Source organism: Oryctolagus cuniculus, chromosome 2, assembly GCF_964237555.1.
Source record: "Oryctolagus cuniculus chromosome 2, mOryCun1.1, whole genome shotgun sequence".
Lineage (NCBI taxonomy): Eukaryota > Metazoa > Chordata > Mammalia > Lagomorpha > Leporidae > Oryctolagus > Oryctolagus cuniculus.
Genome location: NC_091433.1, coordinates 185894304 through 185907798, shown reverse-complemented (window position 1 = coordinate 185907798; position 13495 = coordinate 185894304).

The following is a 13495-nucleotide window of genomic DNA, read 5'->3' as shown; positions in this document are numbered from 1 at the left end:
TCAGTGCGGTGCACCGGCTGCAGCAGCCATTGGAGGGGTGAACCAACGGAAAAAGGAAGACTTCTCTCTCTCTCTCTCTCTCTCACTGTCCACTCTGCCTGTCAAAAATAAAAAAATAAGAAAAAAGAAGTAGAAGAAACCAGTTGCTAAATCCTAGGTAGGAAAGTTCCATCTTTCCCTCTAAGGTTGTCTTAATTTATTCTGCTGAAATTAACTGGTAATACACTAATATGGGAGAAAACATAAAAAGTTATTAATGGGTATAAGCATGGGGGCCATATACAATGTAAGAGATTCAAAGAAAGAGCTGGATAATTAAAGTTGAAGTGGTATTTTGACATATAGAAAGAAATATGGACTTGAGGCTCCTGGGGAGAACTGGCACCAGGTTATGGAGGGTAAGGGGAAGAAATACACTGTGAACTTATATTGTCTTATTGTGCAGATAATTGTCAATGAAAAATACGTGACATCTTTCTTAAATTCAGCAAGAAACGTAAGTGAGCCTCAGAGAAAACCTGTGTGCATCCACTGGTTTTTTTCACTCATATAGATTGGTTATTTTACTCTTGGAGAAACATGCTCATTTCACTTGTAAAAGGACAACTTTTCAGGACTTGAATTTCCTGCCACTCTGAATAGCCATCTCAAAAAACGATACAAAGCTATATTTTAAGGTGAGATATTTTATTCTACCATAGTAGAAATCTAGGAATCATGTTTGACTTTCTTCCCTCTTAATCCTTTCTCTTAGAGGCCCTGTGGCTCTATCTCCTAAATATGTTTACAACCCACTCCCTTTGAAGTCTCAAAGTCTACTGCATGTAATACTTCAAAACCATTTGAACAGGGTCCACTTACCATCTTCAAATTGCTATCCTCCGGGCCATCTTGGCAGATTACTTTGTATGCAAATAAGCTGTATAACACTCCAGATAACCACTTTCATAGGCCATCATTGCCAGTAAAATGTAAGACAAATCTAGTATATGTGATAATATCCATGTTCCTAGAGATCACCTTGAGCCATATTATTTCCCTCTAGTTCGAAAGATGTTTCAAATCAGAATAGTGACTTTTTCTTTGTATTCCTGATACTTAACAAAGTATCCGGCATATGACAGATATTCAATAATATTAATTGAATTGAATTAAATGATGTAGATGAATAAATGAATCTGGTTTAATCTATAGCCAAAGGTGTGTTAGAGATCAGAGAATGCAGCCTAACAATAAATCCTCAATAACACTGTAATTCATCTTGTGACCTGGAGATTAAAGAATTTCATGACTTTCATCATTTTTTAATTTCTTCCCTCTGGTCAGAGGATGCAAGATAAATTTGTTTGTGACATTGGCAGAGTGGTAGAGAATTGCATTGCATCAGATTTGAAGCGGGGAGGGTAATAAAGCCTACTTTAAAGTACGTAAGAGTCTAAAACTATCACTACAAGATTCAGAAGCAAGAACAAGAGAATTTGCTCAAGGACAAATTTAGTTTATTCCAAAGGGAAGGAGGAAGAAGGTGTACAGTGGGTAAGACACCATTTGGGATGCCCACACCCCATATTGAAGGGCCTGGGTTTGAGTCCTAGCTCTACCTCTGATCCAGCTTCCTGATAATGCTCACTCTGGGGGGCATTGGGTGATGGTTCAAATAGTCGGGTTCCTATCAGGAGGCCTAGGTTGATTTCCTGGCTTCTGACCTGGTGTAGTCCCAGCTATATGGGTATTGGTAGAGGGTACCAACAGCTGGAAAATCTCTCTCTCTTCCCCCTTTTAAATAAAATGAAAAATAAAAGGGAAGAAGAAGACAGGCAGTTTCCATAAAGATACTGAAGTTGACCTATTTGTCAGAAGTGTGTATGAGTGGCCCTGCTTGCTCCTGGATGACAGACTGTGTCAGACCTATCATCCCCTCAGGGCTATTGCTGGCCCCTCACGACCACTGCCACCTTGTCACATTCCAGTGCTGCACTGCCACCCTGTTAGCCACCTCCAGCCTCACTGCGGTGGTCCTTTCAACAAGCTTGTGCCCGTATTTGGCTTTCTGAAGAAGCCTTTTGGAATGGCTTCTTCAAAAACTGAGTAAAAAAGATTTCTGAATCTAATTTTTTCAACTCATGGTCTCCATATCTTACTTAAGCAGGTCTGGCCATTGAATGTAGCTAGGCTACTTTCTGCATGATGTCTGAGGTGAAAGGGGTAGAAGATTATATACATTTATTTTGAAAATGCAGGATTCTGTGGTGATGATTTCTGGTCATGTTATAAATTTTCTTTCTCCTAACAGAGCACAAGGTCACCTGATAGATACATTCCTCGGGTTATAGCCAATCAACAAAGGAATAAGACACTCGAACTTAATTATGGTTAAGCTTTGTAAAAATGCCCTTATTTCTTTTACTTCTGATCCTTCCAGACAAAAGGTCTGAGTGTGAATAGGATATGAACAGGAAAAAAGATAGAGTTATGCGACTGGAATAGGGCACACAAACTTTGTGGGAGAGGAATGCAATAACCTTTCTATCGAAAAAACCATTCTTTCTCCAGTGTATGTTCTTGGCAACTTTGTCAAAAATCAGTTGGTTATATGTACGTGGATTAATTCTGTTCTACTGATTTATATGCCAGTTTTAACATCAATCTCATGTTTTTTAAATTACTGTAACTTTGTAGTATGTTTTAAAATCAATATTGCGGCCGCGGGACTGAGCTGCGTAAGCTGCAGGGTCTGCGCGCAAGTGCTCGAAGGGGAGTGCAACAGCGGGGAGACTTGGGATGTCCAGGGCTCCGAGTCCACACATCGGCGCTGGAAGGGGAGCAGACCTGCGTGGAGAGCGTGGGAGCCCACAGTTCGGGACACCAGCGGCAGACTCAACACACCAGCGCTGGAACGCGAGGTGAGCCGAACCTCAATAACCCGAGACACCGGCAGGCAAGCGGAGAGAGGAGACTAGAGGGAACGACCCCCGGGGCGGGGGGGACTTCACCAAGCTAACTGGAAGAGAGAGAGAGGGAAAAAAAAAAGGTGACTGGTACGGACACGGGTTTCTCTCTCTCCGCTCACCTCTCAAGGGCGAGCAAGACAAAGAGCAGGCGCCATCTTGGACATACGTCATAAGCAGAGCGACCTCAGGTCTGCACCGGCCCTGAGCCTAGCAGTAAAACCTGACTCTGGGTGGGGCGAATTAACAGGAGATTAGGACCTAGTAAATTTATGGTGCTACTGAACTGAGACTGTGAAAAAAGAGACGGTGGGGGAGAGAACTCACGGAATTCACGTGAGCACTCTCCAGAGACGCTACAATTCCATAACTTTGGCAACCCAGTGGGAGACTGAAGGAGAATTTGAGCCCACTCTAAGGGCCGAACAGATTCCCTGTGTGGTCCTTGGGAAAGAGCTTCTGATCTCTGGCTCCTGTGGGTATATCATTTGCCTGCTAACTACCTCCAACTTCGTTCAGCTGTGCAGAATAACTTCCCTTTTAAATCAAAAAAAAAGAGAGAGAGAGAGAGAGAGAGGTTTACCACGCCTAACCTGGGAGTGTCACCTTTGGCACACCAAACAGAGCTCTCAGGCCACACCCATCTCAAGCCCTAAGGCTCCATCAAAAACAGATAGTCCACTTAATCTAGAGTCATAGTATAACAAGAAAAAGCACCACAGTGAAGAAACCAAATATCTCCAATATGACAAATAACAAACACAAAAACCAAGGTAATAAAAACAAGGAAGTCACCATGAAGCCCTCAAATGAAAAAGACACCCCAATTCAAGATTATGAGGATGATGACATAGAAGAAATGCAAGAAGCAGATCTCAAAAAATTGATAAGAACATTAAGAAGTTCTCAAAAACAAATTCTTGAACTACAGAAATCCTTAATGGACAAGATAGAAAATCTCTCTCGTGAAAATGAAATATTAAGGAGGAATCAAAATGAAACGAAACAACTAGTACAACAGGAAACTGGGATAGTGACTGAAGTGAAGAATTCAATAGATCAAATGAAAAACACAATAGAGAGCCTTACAAACAGAATGGGAGAAGCAGAAGAGAGAATATCGGACTTAGAAGACAGAGAACAGGAAAGGATACAGTCAGACCAAAGAAAAGACGAGGAAATTAGAAATCTAAAACATATTGTCGGGAATCTTCAGGATACTATTAAAAAACCCAACATTCGGGTTCTAGGAGTTCCTGAAGGCATGGAGAGGGAGAAAGGATTAGAAGGCCTTTTTAGTGAGATATTAGCAGAAAATTTCCCAGGTTTGGAGAAGGACAGAGAAATCCTAGTACAGGAAGCTCACAGAACCCCTAATAAACACGACCAAAAGAGACCCTCACCACGACACGTTGTAATTAAACTCTCCACAGTGAAACATAAAGAAAAGATCCTAAAATGTGCAAGAGAGAAACGTCAGATTACTCTCAGAGGATCTCCAATCAGACTCACAGCTGACTTCTCATCAGAAACTCTACAAGCTAGGAGGGAATGGCGAGATATAGCCCAGGTACTAAGAGAGAACAACTGCCAGCCCAGAATATTATATCCTGCAAAGCTATCATTTGTGAATGAAGGTGAAATAAAGACTTTTCATAACAAACAGAAATTGAAAGAATTTGTTGCCACTCGTCCAGCCCTGCAAAAGATGCTTAAAGATGTGTTACACACAGAAACAAAGAAACACGGTCATCAATATGAAAGAAGGTAAAGGAAGGAAACCAAGGAAGGAAACCTCACAGCAAAAGATCACAGGGAATTCAAAGCATATATTAGAACTTATCTTTGGCAAATGGCAGGGCAAAGTTACCACTTATCATTAGTCACATTGAACGTGAATGGCCTGAACTGTCCAGTTAAAAGACACCGTTTGGCTGATTGGGTTAAAAAACAAAACCCATCTATTTGCTGCTTACAAGAAACACATCTTTCCAACAAAGATCCATACAGACTGAAAGTGAAAGGCTGGAAAAAGATATACCATGCCAACAGAAATGAAAAAAGAGCAGGCGTAGCCATCTTAATATCAGACACCATAAACTTTACCACAAAAACCGTTAAGAGAGACAAAGAGGGACACTACATAATGATTAAGGGATCAATTCAACAGGAAGATATAACAATTATCAATGTATATGCACCTAACTACAGGGCACCGGTTTATCTAAAAGATTTGTTAACGGACTTAAAGGGAGACTTAGACCCCAATACAATAGTACTGGGGGACTTCAATACTCCACTCTCAGAAATAGACAGATCAATAGGACAGAAGATCAACAAGGATACAGTAGATTTAAACGACACTATAGCCCAAATGGATCTAACAGATATATACAGAACTTTCAATCCTACAGCTAAAGATTATACATTCTTCTCAGCAGTACATGGAACCTTCTCTAGGATTGACCACATACTAGGCCATAAAGCAAGTCTCAGCAAATTCAAAAGAATTAGAATCATACCATGCAGCTTCTCAGACCATAAAGGAATGAAGTTGGAAATGAACAACTCAGGAATCCCTAGAGCATACGCAAACACATGGAGACTGAACAACATGCTCCTGAATGAACAATGGGTCATAGAAGAAATCAAAAGAGAAATCAAAAACTTTCTGGAAGTAAATGAGGATAACAGCACAACATACCAAAACTTATGGGACGCAGCAAAAGCAGTGTTAAGAGGAAAGTTTATATCAATAGGTGCCTACATCAAGAAATTGGAAAGGCACCAAATAGATGAGCTTTCTATTCACCTCAAGGATCTAGAAAACCTACAGCAAACCAGACCCAAATCTAGTAGGAGAAGAGAAATAATTAAAATCAGAGAAGAAATCAACAGGATTGAATCAAGAAAAACATTACAAAAAATCAGCCAAACGAGGAGCTGGTTTTTTGAAAAAATAAACAAAATTGACACCCCATTGGCCCAACTAACTAAAAAAAGAAGAGAAAAGACCCAAATCAATAAAATCAGAGATGAAAAAGGAAATGTAACAACAGACACCACAGAAATAAAAAGAATCATCAGAAATTACTACAAGGACTTGTATGCCAGCAAACAGGGAAACCTATCAGAAATGGATAGATTCCTGGACACATGCAACCTACCTAAATTGAACCAGGAAGACATCAAAAACCTAAACAGACCCATAACTGAGACAGAAATTGAAACAGTAATAAAGGCCCTCCCAACAAAGAAAAGCCCAGGACCAGATGGATTCACTGCTGAATTCTACCAGACATTTAAAGAAGAACTAACTCCAATTCTTCTCAAACTATTCAGAACAATTGAAGAAGAGGGAATCCTCCCAAATTCTTTCTATGAAGCCAGCATCACCTTAATTCCTAAGCCGGGAAAAGATGCAGCATTGAAAGAGAATTACAGACCAATATCCCTGATGAACATAGATGCAAAAATCCTCAATAAAATTCTCGCCAATAGAATGCAACAACACATCAGAAAGATCATCCACCCAGACCAAGTGGGATTTATCCCTGGTATGCAGGGATGGTTTAATGTGCGCAAGACAATCAATGTGATACACCACATTAACAGACTGCAGAAGAAAAACCATATGATTCTCTCAATAGATGCCGAGAAAGCATTTGATAAAATACAACACCCGTTCATGATGAAAACTCTAAGCAAACTGGGTTTGGAAGGAACATTCCTCAATACAATCAAAGCAATCTATGAAAAACCCACAGCCAACATCCTATTGAATGGGGAAAAGTTGGAAGCATTTCCACTGAGATCTGGGACCAGACAGGGATGTCCACTCTCACCACTGCTATTCAATATAGTTCTGGAGGTTCTAGCCAGAGCTATTAGGCAAGAAAAAGAAATTAAAGGGATACAAATTGGGAAGGAAGAACTCAAACTATCCCTCTTTGCAGATGACATGATTCTTTATTTAGGGGACCCAAAGAACTCTACCAAGAGACTATTGGAACTCATAGAAGAGTTTGGCAAAGTAGCAGGGTATAAAATCAATGCACAAAAATCAACAGCCTTTGTATACACAGACAATGCCATGGCTGAGGAAGAACTTCTAGGATCAATCCCATTCACAATAGCTACAAAAACAATCAAATACCTTGGAATAAACTTAACCAAGGACGTTAAAGATCTCTACGATGAAAACTACAAAACCTTAAAGAAAGAAATAGAAGAGGATACCAAGAAATGGAAAAATCTTCCATGCTCATGGATTGGAAGAATCAATATCATCAAAATGTCCATTCTCCCAAAAGCAATTTATAGATTCAATGCAATACCAATCAAGATACCGAAGACCTTCTTCTCAGATCTGGAAAAATTGGTGCTGAAATTTATATGGAGGCACAAGAGACCTCGAATAGCTAAAGCAATCTTGTACAACAAAAACAAAGCCGGAGGCATCACAATACCAGATTTCAGGACATACTACAGGGCAGTTGTAATCAAAACAGCATGGTACTGGTACAGAAACAGATGGATAGACCAATGGAACAGAATTGAAATACCAGAAATCAACCCAAACATCTACAGCCAACTTATATTTGATCAAGGATCTAAAACTAATTCCTTGAGCAAGGACAGTCTATTCAATAAATGGTGCTGGGAAAATTGGATTTCCACATGCAGAATCATGAAGCAAGACCCCTACCTTACACCTTACACAAAAATCCACTCAACATGGATTAAAGACCTAAATCTACGACCTGACACCATTAAGTTATTAGAGAACATTGGAGAAACCCTTCAAGATATTGGCACAGGCAAAGAGTTTCTGGAAAAGACCCGGGAGGCACAGGCAGTCAAAGCCAAAATTAACTATTGGGATTGCATCAAATTGAGAAGTTTCTGTACTGCAAAAGAAACAGTCAGGAGAGTGAAGAGACAACCGTCAGAATGGGAAAAAATATTTGCAAACTATGCAACAGATAAAGGGTTAATAACCAGAATCTACAAAGAGATCAAGAAACTCCACAAAAACAAAACCAACAACCCACTTAAGAGATGGGCCAAGGACCTCAATAGACATTTTTCAAAAGAGGAAATCCAAATGGCCAACAGGCACATGAAAAAATGTTCAAGGTCACTAGCAATCAGGGAAATGCAAATCAAAAGCACAATGAGGTTTCACCTCACCCCGGTTAGAATGGCTCACATTCAGAAATCTACCAACAACAGATGCTGGCAAGAATGTGGGGAAAAAGGGACACTCACCCACTGTTGGTGGGAATGCAAACTGGTCAAGCCACTATGGAAGTCAGTCTGGAGATTCCTCAGAAACCTGAAGATAACCCTACCGTTCGACCCAGCCATCCCACTCCTTGGAATTTACCCAAAGGAATTTAAATTGGCAAACAAAAAAGCGGTCTGCAGCCTAATGTTTATTGCAGCTCAATTCACAATAGCTAAGACCTGGAACCAACCTAAATGCCCATCAATGGTAGACTGGATAAAGAAATTATGGGATATGTACTCTTTAGAATACTATACTGCAGTAAGAAACAACGAAATCCAGTCATTTGCAACAAAATGGAGGAATCTGGAACACATCATGCTGAGTGAAATAAGCCAGTCCCAAAGGGACAAATACCATATGTTCTCCCTGATTGGTGACAACTGACTGAACACCAAAAAGGAAACCTGTTGAAGTGGAATGGACACTATGGGAAACGGTGACTTGATCAGCATAGCCCTGACTGTTAATGAACAACTTAATACATTATCCCTCTTAGTAGTTTTTTTATCTGTTCTACTTAATATGACTGGTTTAATTCTGTAATTAATACACAGTTATTCTTAAGTGTTGAAATTTAACTGAAATGTGATCCCTGTTAAACATAAGAGTAGGAATAAGAGAGGGAAGAGATATATAATTTGGGACATGCTCAAGCTGACTTGCCCCAAATGGTAGAGTTAGAAACATACCAGGGGACTCCAATTTAATCCCATCAAGGTGGCATGTACCAATGCCATCTCACTAGTCCAAGTGATCAATTTCAGTTCGCAATTGATCATAATGAAAGGACTAAGAGTCAAAGGGAGCACATAAGCAAGTCTAGTACCTGCTAACACTAACCGATAGAATAAATAAAGGGGAGAGTGATCCAACATGGGAAGTGAGATACTCAGCAGACTCATAGAATGGCAGATGTCCTAAATAGCACTCTGGCCTCAGAATCAGCCCTAAAGGCATTCAGATCTGGCTGAAAAGCCCATGAGAGTATTTCAGGCATGGAAAGCCAAGACACTCTGGCAAAAGATCTCTGTGAGTGAGATCTCAGTGGAAAGAACAGGTCATCAAAGAAGGAGGTACCTTTCTCTGAAGGGAGGAGAGAACCTCCACTTTGACTATGACCTTGTCTAAACAAGATAAGAGTCGGAGAACTCAAGGGGCTTCCATAGCCTTGGAAACTCATGACTGGAGCATAGGGAGATTACTGATGCCATAGACAGGAGTGTCAATTGGTAAAGTCAACAACAGGAGTCACTGTGCACTTACTCCTCATGTAGGATCTCTGTCCTTAATGTGCTGTGCATTGAGATTTAATGCTATAACGAGTACTCAAATAATATATTTCACTTTGTGTTTCTATGGGGGTGCAAACTGTTGAAATCTTTACTTAATGCATAGTAAACTGATCCTCTGTAAAAAAAAAAAAAAAAAAAAAAAAAAGAAAAGAAAAGAAAAGAAACTATCAACTCCCAACTTGACTCTCACTGGGATTAAACATGACAATAGGTCTGATCTGATTTCATCATCATTAAAAAAAATCATCTATTATTTTTCACTTTATGTTTCTGTGTGGGAGCAAACTGTTGAAATCCTTACTTAATGTAAACTAAGCTGATCTTCTGTATATTAAGATAATCGAAAATGAATCTTGATGTGAATGGAAGGGGAGAGGGAGTGGGAAAGGGGAGGGTTGTGGGTGGGAGGGACGGTATGGGGGGGGAAGCCATAGTAATCCATTATTCGTACTTTGGAAACGTATATTCATTAAATAAAAGTTAAAAAAAAAATCAATATTGCAACATCTCCAGTTTGGTTTTTTTTTTCGGTGTTTGTTCGTTTGTTTGTTTGTAATTTATATGCATTTAGGATTTTTTCTAACTCTGTAAAGGATGCCCTTGGTATTTTGATAAGGATTGCATTGAATATGTAGTTTGTTTTAGGTAGAATAGACATTTTAATGATACCAATTCCTCTAATCCGCAAACAAGAGTTATCTTTCTATTTTTCTGTGTTTCTGATCATTTATTTCATCAATGTTTTATAATTTTCATTGCAGATATTTTTCACGCCTTTGTTTCAATTTTTTCCTATATATTTGATTTTTTTGTAGCTATTGTGAATGGATTTTCTTTTTTTAAAAATGATTTATTTATTTATTTGAAAGTCAGAGTTACACAAAGAGAAAAGGAGAGACAGAGAGGGGGGAGAGGTCTTCCATCTGCTGGTTCATTCCCCAATTTGCTGAAATGGTCAGAGCTGCGCTGATCCAAAGCCAGAAGCCAGGAGCCACATGGGTGGTGGGTCTGAAGGGCTTGGGCCACCTTCTGCTTTCCCAGGTCATAGCAGAGAGCTGCATCAGAAGTGGAGCAGCTGAAATTTGAACCAGTGCCCTTATGTGATGCCGGCACCGCAGGCAGCAGCTTTACCAGCTACGGCACAGTGCCGGCCCTGGATTTTCTTTTCTGGTTTCTATTCCAGCAGGTCATTATTGGTGTATAAAAATGCTACATTTTTGTATGTTGATTTGTATCCCACGACTTTACTAAATTTGTTTATCATCCTAACAGGCTTTTGGTGGAATTTTTAAGTTTTTCTATATGACATCAAGTCTTCTGCTAACATGGGTATTTTGAGTTCATCCTTCCCAATTTCAACGCCTTTTATTTCTTTATGCCCATGCGGCTATTGTTCATACTTCCAACACTATATTGAATAGGAGTCGTAAAGCGGACATCCTTGTATTGTTCCAGATCTGAGGGGAAACGTTTTCAGCTTTTCCTCATTCAGCATGATATTGGCTGCATGTTTGTATACATAGCCTGTATCACTTTGTGTTATGCTCCTTCTATAATTTGTGAAGTGATTTTTTTACTGAAGAGAATTTGAACGTTATCAAATGCTTTCTCTGTGTTTGTTGAGATGATGACATTGCTACTGTGCTTCATTCTTTTGATGTGATGTATGATGTGTATTGATTTTTGAATGTGTAACCCTGGGATGCGTCACACTTGATCCTGATGTACATATTTTGATGTAGTGTTAGATTCTGTTTGCTAGTTTTGGGGAATTTTTGCATCTAAGTTCATTAGGATATTGGACTGTAGTTTTGTTTTTGTGTTATGCCTTTGGCTTTGGTCAGAGTAATGCTGGTCTTGTAAAGTGAATTTGACAGAGTCCCATTGTTTTCAGTAGTTTGTAATAGTTTGAATATTGTTGGAGTTAGCTCCTCTTTAAATATTTTGTAGAATTCAGTAGGAAAACCTATCAGTTCCTGGACTTCTCTTTGATGGGAGACTTTTAGTGGTGCTGGAAAACATGGATGTATAGATGTAGGAAAATAAAATTAGATTCCAATGCCTCACCATATACAAAATCAACTCTAGATAGTTCATAGATCTAAATTTAAGACCTTAAACTATTAATTCACTAGAAGAAAAAATAGGGGAAATACTTCAAAACATTGGTGTAGATGACAAGACAAGAAAACAAAAGCAAGACCAAACTCAGAAGCTCTGCACAGTAAAGGAAATGCGAGTGACGGAACACCAAACCTAATGGTAGAAAATATTTTCAAGCTACTTATTCAACAAAATATTAATATCTAGAATTTATCAGCAATTCAAAACACTCAATGACATTATCAGAGCAGCAAAACCAATCCAGTTAAGAAGTGGGCAAAGGACCTGAATAGAATACTTTAAAAAAAGAAATAGAAATAACCAACAATTATATGAAAAATGCTCAATATATCTATCCATCAAGAAAAGGAAAATCAAAATCAAAACAGACATTTTGACAGGGGTAAGGTGTTTGTTGTTGTTATAATTCAACTCCAACATATCCTCTCCACAGAGAGCAATAAATGCTGGTGAGGATAGAAAGTGTGAACTCTTGTACTGTTGGTGGGAATGTAAATAAGGGCAACCACTTGCAGAAAATGGTATGATTTCTTACAAAACTAGAAATCCCATATAACCCAGCAATTCCATTGCTGGGTATATACACAGAAGACACGAATTCATTGTATCCAAGAGATACCTGTACCACAGTGTTTATATTAACATTGTTCTCAATTACCAAAATACAGAATCAATGCCCATCATCAGATGAATGAGTGAAGAAATGCATACACACAAACATGTGCACACAAACACACACTGAAGTGTGCTATTCAGTTATAACAAAAAATGAAATTCTGTTATCCACAGCAAAATGGGTGTAACTGGGGGACATCATGTTGAATAAAATAAGCCAGACATAGAAAGACAAATACCGCATGTTATCCCTTATAGGTTGGAGTTAAAATGACCAAAAAAACCTACAATTTAAACACAGAACATTGATGACTAGAGTCTGGTATGGCTGGGAAGGGTAAAATGAGTTTAATTGAGAATTATAGGTGAACTGGCTGTGCATAAAATATTGTGACAAAGCTACTAATAGAACAAATAGAATGAGAGAAATCTGAGAGCTCTTTGTCTTATACCTCACAATGCTTGTTTTGCAAATTTACAATTATAATAAAATAAAGTATTTTAAAAAGAACAGAAAACGGAAAGTAACAGCCCTGATTCATTGAGAGAGGAGAATACCTTAGGAAAATTGAAAAGAGAATACTCAGAAAGCTGAAGAAAAGAGCGGCATTAATAATCTGTCTTTCAGAATCTCTGCTAGATCTCTCCTTGGTGCTACTCTCCCAATTGATTCAAGTGCCTTCAGTTTTCCTGACTGTTGGGTCTGGCATGCTCTCTCAGGTGAAGTCTCCCAGGAAGTCTCCCAAGGCATGTCCCAGCTCCTTCACATTTCACTGAGCAAATACTGTCAGCTGTTCCATGGAGAGGAGAAATGCCATCTGAGTGGTGGCGCCAACACGCTTCAGGCTGTGTATGTTTACCATTGAACTCAAAGCCAGTGGTCTACCCACTGGTAGCAATGATGGAGTCACTGTGCTCCTGTCCCATAAAAGTGGTCCTTGGCAGATCCCAACAATTATAAACACTTTCTTCCAGAGTATCATGCTGGCCCTTGAAATCCTACTTCCTGCATGAAAGCCAGGAATATATTGCCTCCTTCCTAATTACAAGGTGAATGCCCCTTTGAGGTGGTGGTAAGTGACCTGAAATTGCTTATAAAAATCAGTATTAAATTATGTAAACTTTAGATGACTCCAGAGATCTCTGCACAGTGAGAATTCCTTTGATTAAGTGGAGTTTCTTGGAGGAATAACTGAGTCATTATTTTTTCACAATCTGTACCA